We start from the raw sequence: 9,972 nt of genomic DNA, 5'->3' as shown, positions 1-9,972 counted from the left end.
GCCGAACCGCCTGCCTACGGAAGCCGGGACGGCGGTTCTGCTTCTCTTGTTGACCACAACCGGACTCCGGCGCGGGGAGCGAACGCAGTGGCCTGCCAAGAGTGGACGCCCAAAGACTGGGCCTTGGACCAGCCGTTTCCACGGCGGCCAAGTAGCAGCACAGAGAGCTGGTGAGTCATGGAGGCGGGCGGCTCTCACCACAAGAGTGGGCGGTGGCTTGGCCCTCATGGAGGAGCTACCGGAGAGCGGGGCTGGTGCAGGTATTCAGATGAGAAAATTCGAGGTGGCGACGAGAAGTGAGAAGTGGCGGTGTTCCTGACTACTCTTCTCTCTCGCTGCTTCTGTTTTGCTTTTTCTCCGCGCGTAGCGTCTGTACACTTTTATCTTTCCCGCTGGAAGTTTCTCTCCGCCTTTTACTGTGGGCCGTGGTCACCTGAGTACTTCCAGCTCCTGACTAACACAGGGTGGATGGCTAAGTTTCTGCAGCTGTGGGTTCGGGGATACTGAGCCGAGAATACCTGTCGTCCCTATGTATAAGAATTCTGCGCTTCTCCGAGGGTGACCCAGATGGAGACTCTCCGCTTGGGGAGGGTAGCTAGATTATCCCTACGTTTTTACCTGACGTGGGGCTCTCCCTTCATCCCAGAGTTGAAGTGCTATGTCGCTGTTTTATGTAGGAAGCCGATACGTTTCTTTAAGTAAGGTTCAAGGCCAGGTGACCCTAAGGTTATGAATTCACATAAGATTCAGACACCTCTCACCGCATTCAAAATAACACAAAAAAGTTTTGCATTCTCCCCGTCTTTAAAAGAAATGCCATTGTTTTAATCTCTAATATAATGGGTTTGGGTAAACTCCGGGAGTTGGTGATGGACAGGGAGGCCTGGCGTGCTGCGGTCCATGGGGTCGCAAAGAGTCGGACACGACTGAGCGATTGAACTGAACTGAAATAAAATGAGTGGGTTATACAGCGTCAAATATAGAGCATTTCTTGTTGTCTTTCTGGAGGTGAGAAAAGCTAGACCTTCGTGTTAGATTTGCTAAAGACTGTCGTCCGTCGTGTGTTCTCTCTGCCCCTGCAATTTGCTCCAAGTCAAATAGCAGGAAGAACAGCCTTTTTCTATTTTTTGTTTTGAAAGTTTCCTATTTCTTTTTTAACATAAGGAATCCACGGCATCAAAGAAAATTAATTTTTTCCAGAATTGAGATGTTGTTCATTGATTTACCTATTGATGTTTAGTGTGTATGTGAACAGTGGGCTTGGTAAATGGCAAATAAATGAATCTGTCCTCTGTCTCATGCCTCTAGCAAGGCAAATTACACAGACAGATAATGGTAGGCTATTATGGTAATGATAAAATAGTTAACACTTACCTCGCATTTCTTCTGTGCACTCATCTAAGTACTTTATTATGCTGCTGCTGCTGCTGCTGCTGCTAAGTTGCTTCAGTCCTGTCCGACTCTTTGCGACTCCATAGATGGCAGCCTACCAGGCTCCTCTGTCCCTGGGATTCTCCAGGCAAGAACACTGGAGTGGGTTGCCATTTCCTTCTCCAGTGCATGAAAGTGAAAAGTGAAAATGAAGTCGCTCGGTCATGTCCGACTCTTAGTGACCCCATGGGCTGCAGCCCACCAGGCTCCTCCATCCATGGGATTTTCCAGGCGAGAGTACTGGAGTGGGGTGTCATTGGTGCAGTGGTTCTCAAACATAGTGAGACATCTGGGAAACTTACAAGAAAACAGCTGGTACCTGGAGGCCAAGTAGCAGCACTTGTTTTTCTAGACAAGAGTGCTGGAGTGGGGTGCCATGGCCTTCTCCGACTTTATTATGAGCCAAGTACTATAGACTATGGGCTTCTCTGGTGGCTTAGTGGTAAGGAACCTGCCTGCCAGTGCAGGAGATGAGGGTTCCACCGCTGCGTGGGGAAGATCCAATGGAGACGGAGATGGCAATCCACTCCAGTATTCTTGCCTGGAAAATCCTATGGGTGGAGGAGCCTGGTGGCCTACAGTCCATGGGGTCTCAAAGAGTCAGACATGCTGAGAGCAGAGGGATGTTAAATTATATAATAGAGTAGATGTTAGATACAAGGAAGGACAGAAATTGGGTAAGAAGGTCTTGCCAGGAGAAGTGACATTAGGATTGGGGTTTTAAGGATTTATAGGAGTTTATCAGGCAGGACCATCCTTCTAGGTGGTCCCTTAGGGCTTTTCAGTGTAGTCAGAGTATAGGGCAGAGTGGAGTCAGAGGAGATTAATGCTGTCTTAGAGCAATGGCGACAGTTCCAATTAATTCAGTTCAAGATTAATTCCAAATGGATTAGATACTTAAATGAATAACAAAAAGAAAACAATAGGTATTAAGGTTTTCCTTCCTTAATAAAAATTTAGTCAGTTGTCACACACATAAAAAAAGAAAACAATAGGAAAAAAATTAGGGAATAATTTAGTGATCTTGTTATATTGGTGGTGGTATAGTCACTGAGTTGTGTCTGACTCTTGCAACCCCATGGATTGCAGCCTGCCAGGCTCCTCTGTCCTCTGTCCATGGGATTTCCCAGGCAGGAATACTGGAGTGGGTTGCCATTTCCTACTCCAGGGGGTTTTCCTGACCCAAGAATTGAAGCCAGGTCTTCTGTATTGCAGGCAGGTTCTTTACCAACTGAGCCACTAGGGAAGCCTGATGTGTAAGAGAAGAAACTCTGAAATCATGGAGGAAAAAAGCTGTATTTGACTAAATAGAAATGAAAAGTATTTGTCTACCCAGATTTAGTCTCTGGGACTGTAGTAATGGAAGCTCCAACAACAACAAAAATCTCAAGATGATTTCTGGTAAAGGTCATTGCTGCTTAGAAACTAGGGTATATGTAAAAGAAAACGACTCTAAAATATCCTGCTGAGGTAGGTGGGCAGGCTTGGGTGAGGAAGTGACACCTGAGCTGTGATTTGAAATGAGGAAGTGGAAGCCACACAGCAGTTTCTAGCAGGAAAAGCTTGTATTGGAGGGACTGAAAGAAGGCTGGTGTTGCTGGAGTATAAGAGGGCACTTAGTAGATGAAGTTTGAGAGGCTGGAAGAGGCCAGCTGGGCACAGATCTGTAAGTAGGAGAGTGAAGTGGCCTGATGTACATTCATGAAGACCATTATGGTTGCTGTGTGGAAAATGGACTGTAGGGGATGTTGTTGGCTGAATTGTGTTTCCCAAAAGGATATGCTGAAGTCTTAACACCTGGAACCTGCAAGTGTGAACTTACTTGGAAATCGGATCTTTGCAGATGTAAAGTTAAGGTCATACTGAGCGAGAGTGGGCCCTGATACAATGTCTAATGTCTTTATAAGAAGAAGGAAATTTGGACACAGAGAGGATGGAGGCAGAGATTGGAGTGATGTGTCTACAAACCAACTAAAATTTGCCAGCAACCACCAGTAGTTAGGAAGAGATAGGGACAAATCCTCCCCTAGAGGTTTCAGGGAGATTTTGGCTCTGCTGACAGCTCGATTTCAGACTTCGAACTCCTATAACTATGAAGCAGTACCTTTCTGTTATTTTAAGCTACCAGCTTTGTGGTAGTTTGTATGACAGTCCTAGGAAGCTAATGTAGGGGCTAAGTGTGGCGACAGGGAGACCAGTTAGGAAGCTGTGGAAATGGGGAGAAATAGTCTAGTTTGGAATGTATTTTTTGAGTAGAACATCTTGAATTTCCTGGTGGATTAGATGTGGCATGTTCTTACAGAGATGAATTAATGATGCTTTGCTGACAAAGATCCATATAGTCAAAGCTATAGTTTTTCCAGTAGTCATGTATGGATGTGAGAGTTGGACCATAGAGAAGGCTGAGTGCTGAAGAATTGACGCTTTTGAACTGTGGTGCTGGAGCAGACTCTTGAGGGTCCCTTGGATAGCAAGGAGATCAAACCAGTCAATCCTAAATCAACCCTGAATATTCATTGGAAGGACTGATGCTAAAGCTGAAGTACCAATACTTTGGCCATCTGTTGTGAAGAGCCAACTCATTGGAAAAGACCCTGATGCTGGGAAAGATAGAGGGCAGGAGGAGAAGGAGATGACAGAGGTTGAGATGGTTGGATGGCATCACTGACTCAATGGGCATGAGTTTGAGCAAACTGGGAGATAGTGAAGGACAGGGAAGTCTGGTGTGCTACAGTCCACAAGGCTGCAAAAGGTCGGATTTGACTGAACGACTATTAACAACTATGTTTTGTGAGGAACTGGTGGTGAAGTTTACTGAAACAGGGAAGAAAATAATGTGGACTGATGGGAATCATGTGTTTTGTTTTACTTTTTTATTTTGAAGTGATTTCAGACTTAGGTAAAATTTATTTGCAAAAATCAAACCTAGATTCTCCAGTTATTAACATTTTATATATGTGGTTTGCTTACAATAATAATAATTTTGGAATCAGTGGTTATATTTTGGACATGTCAAGTCTTATTACTTTTAAAAATTAATTTTAATTGGAGTATAATTGATTTACTGGACATGTTAAGTTTTAGATGTCATCAGTTAGACATCCAAGTGGAGCTAACATGTTGAATAAACCTGAGGCACAGGTGGGGAGGTCAGAGCTGGAGTTATCAATTTTGATGTTATTTGCATGTGCCCGTGTGCTAAGTTGCTTCAGTTGTGTTGGACTCTTTGTGACTGTATGGACTGTAGCCCACCAGCCTCCTCTATCCTTGGAATTTCCCAGGCAAGAATACTGGAGTGGGTTGCCATTCCTTTTCCCAGGGGATCTGCCTGACCCACGGATTGAACATGCATCTCTTTTGTCTCCTGCATTGGCAAGAGGGTTCTTTACCTCTAGCGTCACCTGGGGAGCCCTATATGCACGTAGGTATATTTAAAGCCATAGTGCTGGTTGCAGTCCTTCAGGGAAAAAATGAGGATAACAAAAGGAAGAGGAGTCATTGCCACATTAGATACTGAACAGCATTGAAGAATTAACAAAATGGACTGGGGAGGCATGCCCAGTAAAGAAAGAAAGTCAGAAAACTGAGATATCAAAGAAGTCAAGAGAAAGAGCTGTACCAGTTAACTAAATGCGTTGAGCAGTTGCAGATGATAAGTAAGTAACCAGTGTATTTGGCAGCATGGTGGAGGGGTAGAGGGGAAAAAAGGCTTGATTGGACTGAAGTGGAGGGCTTGTATATCTGTACACTAAGTTAAAAACATTATGCTTTTGCATTTCAGCAGAGTATATGCCAGTTTTTGAAAGCCTTGGTGCTGTTGACATTTTGGGCTGGGTAATCCTTGGTTGTGAGGGGCTATCTTGCATATTGTATGATGTTCAGTAGTATCCCTGGCTTGTGTCCACTAGGTGGTAGTAGCAGCCTTACTCCCCTCCCTCTTTGCCAGCCAAGTTGTGACAATCAAAAATGTCTGCAGACATTGCCAGATGTCCCTTGGCAGGCAAAATGGCCCATGGTTGAGAAAGTATTTCTGGTTTAGACTTTAAAATGAAAAGCTTGAATATTAATGGTAAAGCTTTAGGCAGTAGCTCACTGAGTGAGAAGATATTTAGTGTCAAGCAGAGGACCTTTCTAGCACTCTAAAAATTTTGCAATGTAGTGAATACCTACTTTGCCTGTAAGGCAAGTGTCCTGTTTGCATTATATCTTTGATGATTCCATAAGATACTTAATCTTACCTTATATTGATGTCATTATTATGCATATCGGTTACCATAGAGGATTTTGAATATAAATATATAGAAGATTGTCCTGAACCTGTATTACCCCCATCATTGCCTAGAAATTATTTTGAAGAAATAGTCAATATTGCTTCATTTAATAGTCTTGACTTTTTTCATATAAGTATGGTACAGAAAACACAGTCTTAAATTTTATTTAACTTTCTGCTTCATGGATTCCAGGATAATGCCCCTTAATCCGACAAAGCTACCTTTTTCTGCCTGTAAGGGAATTAGTCTTAATATGGCAATTTTCAGTTAGCTGCAGAATTATAGAGCTGGGGAGAGAGCAAGAAAGTTGTGCCGTTATTTATCTAATAAATATGGTTTGGAGGCACTGTCCTCGGTTCGAAGGGTGTTATAAAAGTGCTGTTGTTCAGCTGCTAAGTCGTGTCTGACTCTTGTGACCCTATGGACTATAGCCCATTAGTCTCCTCCGTCGAGGTACTATATAGATAAAATGTTGCAGACATTCAAAAGGGGGTGATTACTTTTAGTGAGAGATGATGTGAATGAAGTATGGAAACCAATAAAGTAGTCTGTTTTAATATGTGACAAGGGGGTCATTTCACGTTGGTGGGAAAAGGATGTTTTAATAGATTCTGCTGATGTAATTCACCTATAGGAAAACCAACCAGATCCTCTCATCATAAAATATGTAAAAAATAAATTGTGGGAATTCCTTGGAAGTGCAGTGGGAATTCCTCAGCAGTGTAGCGGTTAGGACTCAGTGTCACTCCCAAAGGCCTGGCTTCCGTCCTTGGTCAGGGAATTAAGATCCCACAAGCTGCATGGCACAGCCAAAAAAGTAAAAAATAAAAAAAGTAAATTGTAAATGTGTTAAAGATACATATTCATATGAAGGAATTAGGAGAATATTTGTATAATTGAAGTAGATGCTGCTAAGTCGCTTCAGTCATGTCCGACTCTCTGCGACCCCAGAGACGGCAGCCCACCAGGCTCCCCCGTCCCTGGGATTCTCCAGGCAAGAACACTGGAGTGGGCTGCCATTTCCTTCTCCAAAGCATGAAAGGGAAAAGTGAAAGTGAAATTGCTCAGTCATGTCCAACTCCTAGTGACCCCATGGACTGCAGCCTACCGGGCTCCTCTGTCCATGGGATTTGCCAGGCAAGGGTTCTGGAATGCGTTGCCATTGCCTTCTCCAAAGGAGAGTTGAGGTGCTTCCAAAAAAACACTTTGGTAGAGAAAATAGGAATGCTAAATCCCAGGAAGCCTGTAACAATCTACAACTGGTCCAAGTTAAAGACAAAACTGTCCAAACAATTTTGAAGTCTAAAGGAAGTTGAAAACTAGTTTGTGAATTTTTGCTCTTGTAAAAAGTTACAAAATGGGGTTTGGTCTCCTTTGCAATGTTCATATTATATTCATTTTTAATATGCAGAAATAGTTGGGTTTTTCTCTCCTACCATGTTCTTCTAGCACAACTGATGAGCAATTTTCTATTTCAGCTATTTTTATAAGTACCTGTTTATCAGCACAGTAAACTCAGGGCTGAACCATATACACACATCTCATAAAAGGAACATTTTAGGATGTGTGTATTCAAGACAATATGTAATCAACTGTCCCTCTACTTGAAAACTTGTTTCCAAATAAAAATTTTAAAAACATCCCTTTCAATGTAACAGAACATTACTTAGTAAAATATCAAGAGCTATGACAATGTATTTTTCTCTTCATGGGAAATCACAAAACAGGTGAACAATCAAGTCCAGGGTGGTTATTCTATTTGATAAATACGTTCAGAACTCTGTACAGTAAATAAAGTTTGCATGCAGTTTAAGGCTCTTTACATGACATTTTAAGCAAATAAACTTTTTGCTTCATAATTAAATGGTGTATAAGAACCCCCTCCTCCTTCTTTAATAGCCATAAGGACCTCTTCCCCAGTTCCGAATAGGAATCATGAAAACCAGCTACTTTCTTAAAGAGTTTTCTGCACATCATACTAAATAACATGCAAAGAGTTCAACAACAGTTTTCTTAAAGGTAAGTATTACTCTTTAAATGGGCCTGTTAACCACTGAAAAGTCACTCAACTATTCTGATTACACTGCTTCATTTGGTCATTGGTAGTATAAAAGAACTACAGGTTAAACAACAACAGGTTAGTTTATCCACTGGGTATTGTATATGACAGCAACTGCTTCAAGGCCAAAAACATTTTATGTAATGTAATTGTACTGGTTTGGATTTTCTTTGTCTCTCTCCATGTAGTCCAGTCAATTAGGGATTCTATTCTTTTCTTGAGATCAGCAGGCTTGACTGGAAATTTCAACTGGTTGTACACTTCTGAAACAAGGAGATTGTAGCTAAGTGTCTTTCTCATCTTCATAATTCAAACAGTTGTGGCATCAATTTGATATTGTTTATCTTGAAATTCTCTTTCTGTGGTACTAGCTTGTTCTTCAACCGTTTCTTTCATCTGAATTTGATTGATCTTTATCCTGAAAAGTTTGTGCTTGAAATCATCATTACAAATGAAGTTGTCACCATCTTCGATATTTGTACCCTTTGGATTTTTCGCCAGAACTCTGGCTTTGCCACAGGCCAATGACTGCAATGTTCTCCTTAACTCTCCATCCTCTATTCTAGTAGTTGCTTGATCTTTTCTAAACTGAACTACTCTCACTCATTAAACATTAGCAGTACCGGTGTTTGAAAAAGAGAGGTCTGGAGTTCTTTTTTACCCTCTTTAAACTCTGCCTTTAGCACTCAGTGTCCTGGAGTTGATTGCCATTGAAGTTTCTTGCCACTATGTTTTTGCCAAGGTAAAATGTCTTGAAAATCTCCTGAAGTTTTACCATCTCTGGTGGTAAATGAACTTCCATAAGCACATATGTTGGCCAGTAACCCATTGTCAGGATAGTCACAGTTAATTCAATATTCCCAGGTACATTCTGGTTCTGCATATACTGTTTCAACTGAATCATGATGTCTTTAGAAAGTTCCTTACCTTTAAACATTCCTTTAAGTTTGCTGGTGAAAGCAGCTGCACATTCATGTTTAAATTTGGACAGCATTGATTTTTCAGTTGAAGTAGGGATGATGGTTTTTAGTAAGATAAGAACTCTAGGTGCTGTAAAAGGAAAGATAGACCTGCTATAATAAACTTTGTAAAATTAGTAATTTTTAAAATTAAAACTGTGCAGACCTTTTGGCCTAGTGATTTTATTTTTTGGATTCTCTCATTTAGAAACAAAAATCCTGACACATAAGGATGTATGTATAAACATAATTCATTGTGGCATTAGCTGTAATGACAGAAATTACCTTTGCATATCTTATATTCTAATAATAAGGCATGGCTGAATAATTATAAATGAACTCTATACAACTGAATTAAGTGAGGTGATTAGGAGCCAGGGGCTCAAGAGTTAGGCCAGTGAAATTCTGATCCTACCTACTGTATGTGTGACCTTGGGTACATTACTTAACCTTTTTAGAGCTCAGTTTTCTTATCTTTAAAATAGAGAAAATAACAAATGTAAGATTAAGAACTATTATGAAGATTCATATTTACTATGTATTCTATTAATTTAATAGATGTTGTGCCCAGGCACTATTTTAAGCACTTTATAGATATAAATTTATAATTGACTTATTCCTCATAACAACCCCCAAAGTTGGATTTTATTGTTTTCTCATTTTACTGATGAGGAAACTGAATCACAAGAGAGGTTAGTATGTTCTAATACAATTCACACACAGGTATAAAATTATATATCTCTGCCATATTATAAAATACGGCTGAATAAAATTGTAAATTTTTTTTTCCAGTTGAAATTTTTATGAGAAAGAAATGAGAACTAACCAGATGGGCTTTGAGTTAAAAGTTATCCCAGATCTCTGTATTGTTTCTCATTTAGAAATATAAAGGGAAAAATCGATAAAGATAAAGACATTTGCTCAACTTTAACAGCTGGCATTCGGTCTGAGGTTGTTTATCAGTAATTACTCCAGAGACTGTGAGACAGTAATTGCCTTTTTCTGTTAATTTCCAATACTGATCTTTTTTCCCTCCCAATTCCTCCTTTATATATAATTTACTCTGTGGTAATAAGAAGACTTCAGAGGACTGGGATACACATTTTGGGAAAAATAAATGATGAGAAAAGCTTTGGCCTTCAGACATTTTTGGTTAAAATGCAGCATGTATACAGGTGACAGAATGCCAGCAAATATACAGATGGGAATATGAATATTGGATGCACTCATTTCTTAGGTACAAGGAAAAAAG

At 40.6% G+C, this 9,972-nt stretch overlaps 1 protein-coding gene and 1 pseudogene across 3 annotated transcripts in view; one reads left to right on the top strand and one right to left on the bottom strand.

The window, feature by feature from the left end:
• The first annotated feature begins 4 nt into the window (after positions 1-4).
• ASB3 (ankyrin repeat and SOCS box containing 3) overlaps positions 5-9,972 on the top strand; it is a 107,068-nt gene continuing 97,100 nt past the window's right edge. For 2 of the 3 annotated variants that reach the window (XR_005718410.1, XM_040224824.1), the window contains exon 1: positions 5-170. The gene's annotated coding sequence lies outside the window, so the exon portion shown is untranslated. Of the gene's footprint in view, positions 171-7,601; positions 7,722-9,972 lie in introns of all 3 variants that reach the window. The other variant, XR_005718411.1, reaches the window with a different exon arrangement.
• LOC120851807 lies at positions 7,841-8,807 on the bottom strand (annotated as a pseudogene).

Source organism: Oryx dammah, unplaced genomic scaffold (assembly GCF_014754425.2).
Source record: "Oryx dammah isolate SB20612 unplaced genomic scaffold, SCBI_Odam_1.1 HiC_scaffold_25, whole genome shotgun sequence".
NCBI lineage: Eukaryota > Metazoa > Chordata > Mammalia > Artiodactyla > Bovidae > Oryx > Oryx dammah.
The sequence above is the reverse complement of the archived record's forward strand: the minus strand, read 5'-3'. Positions and strand labels throughout refer to the sequence as shown.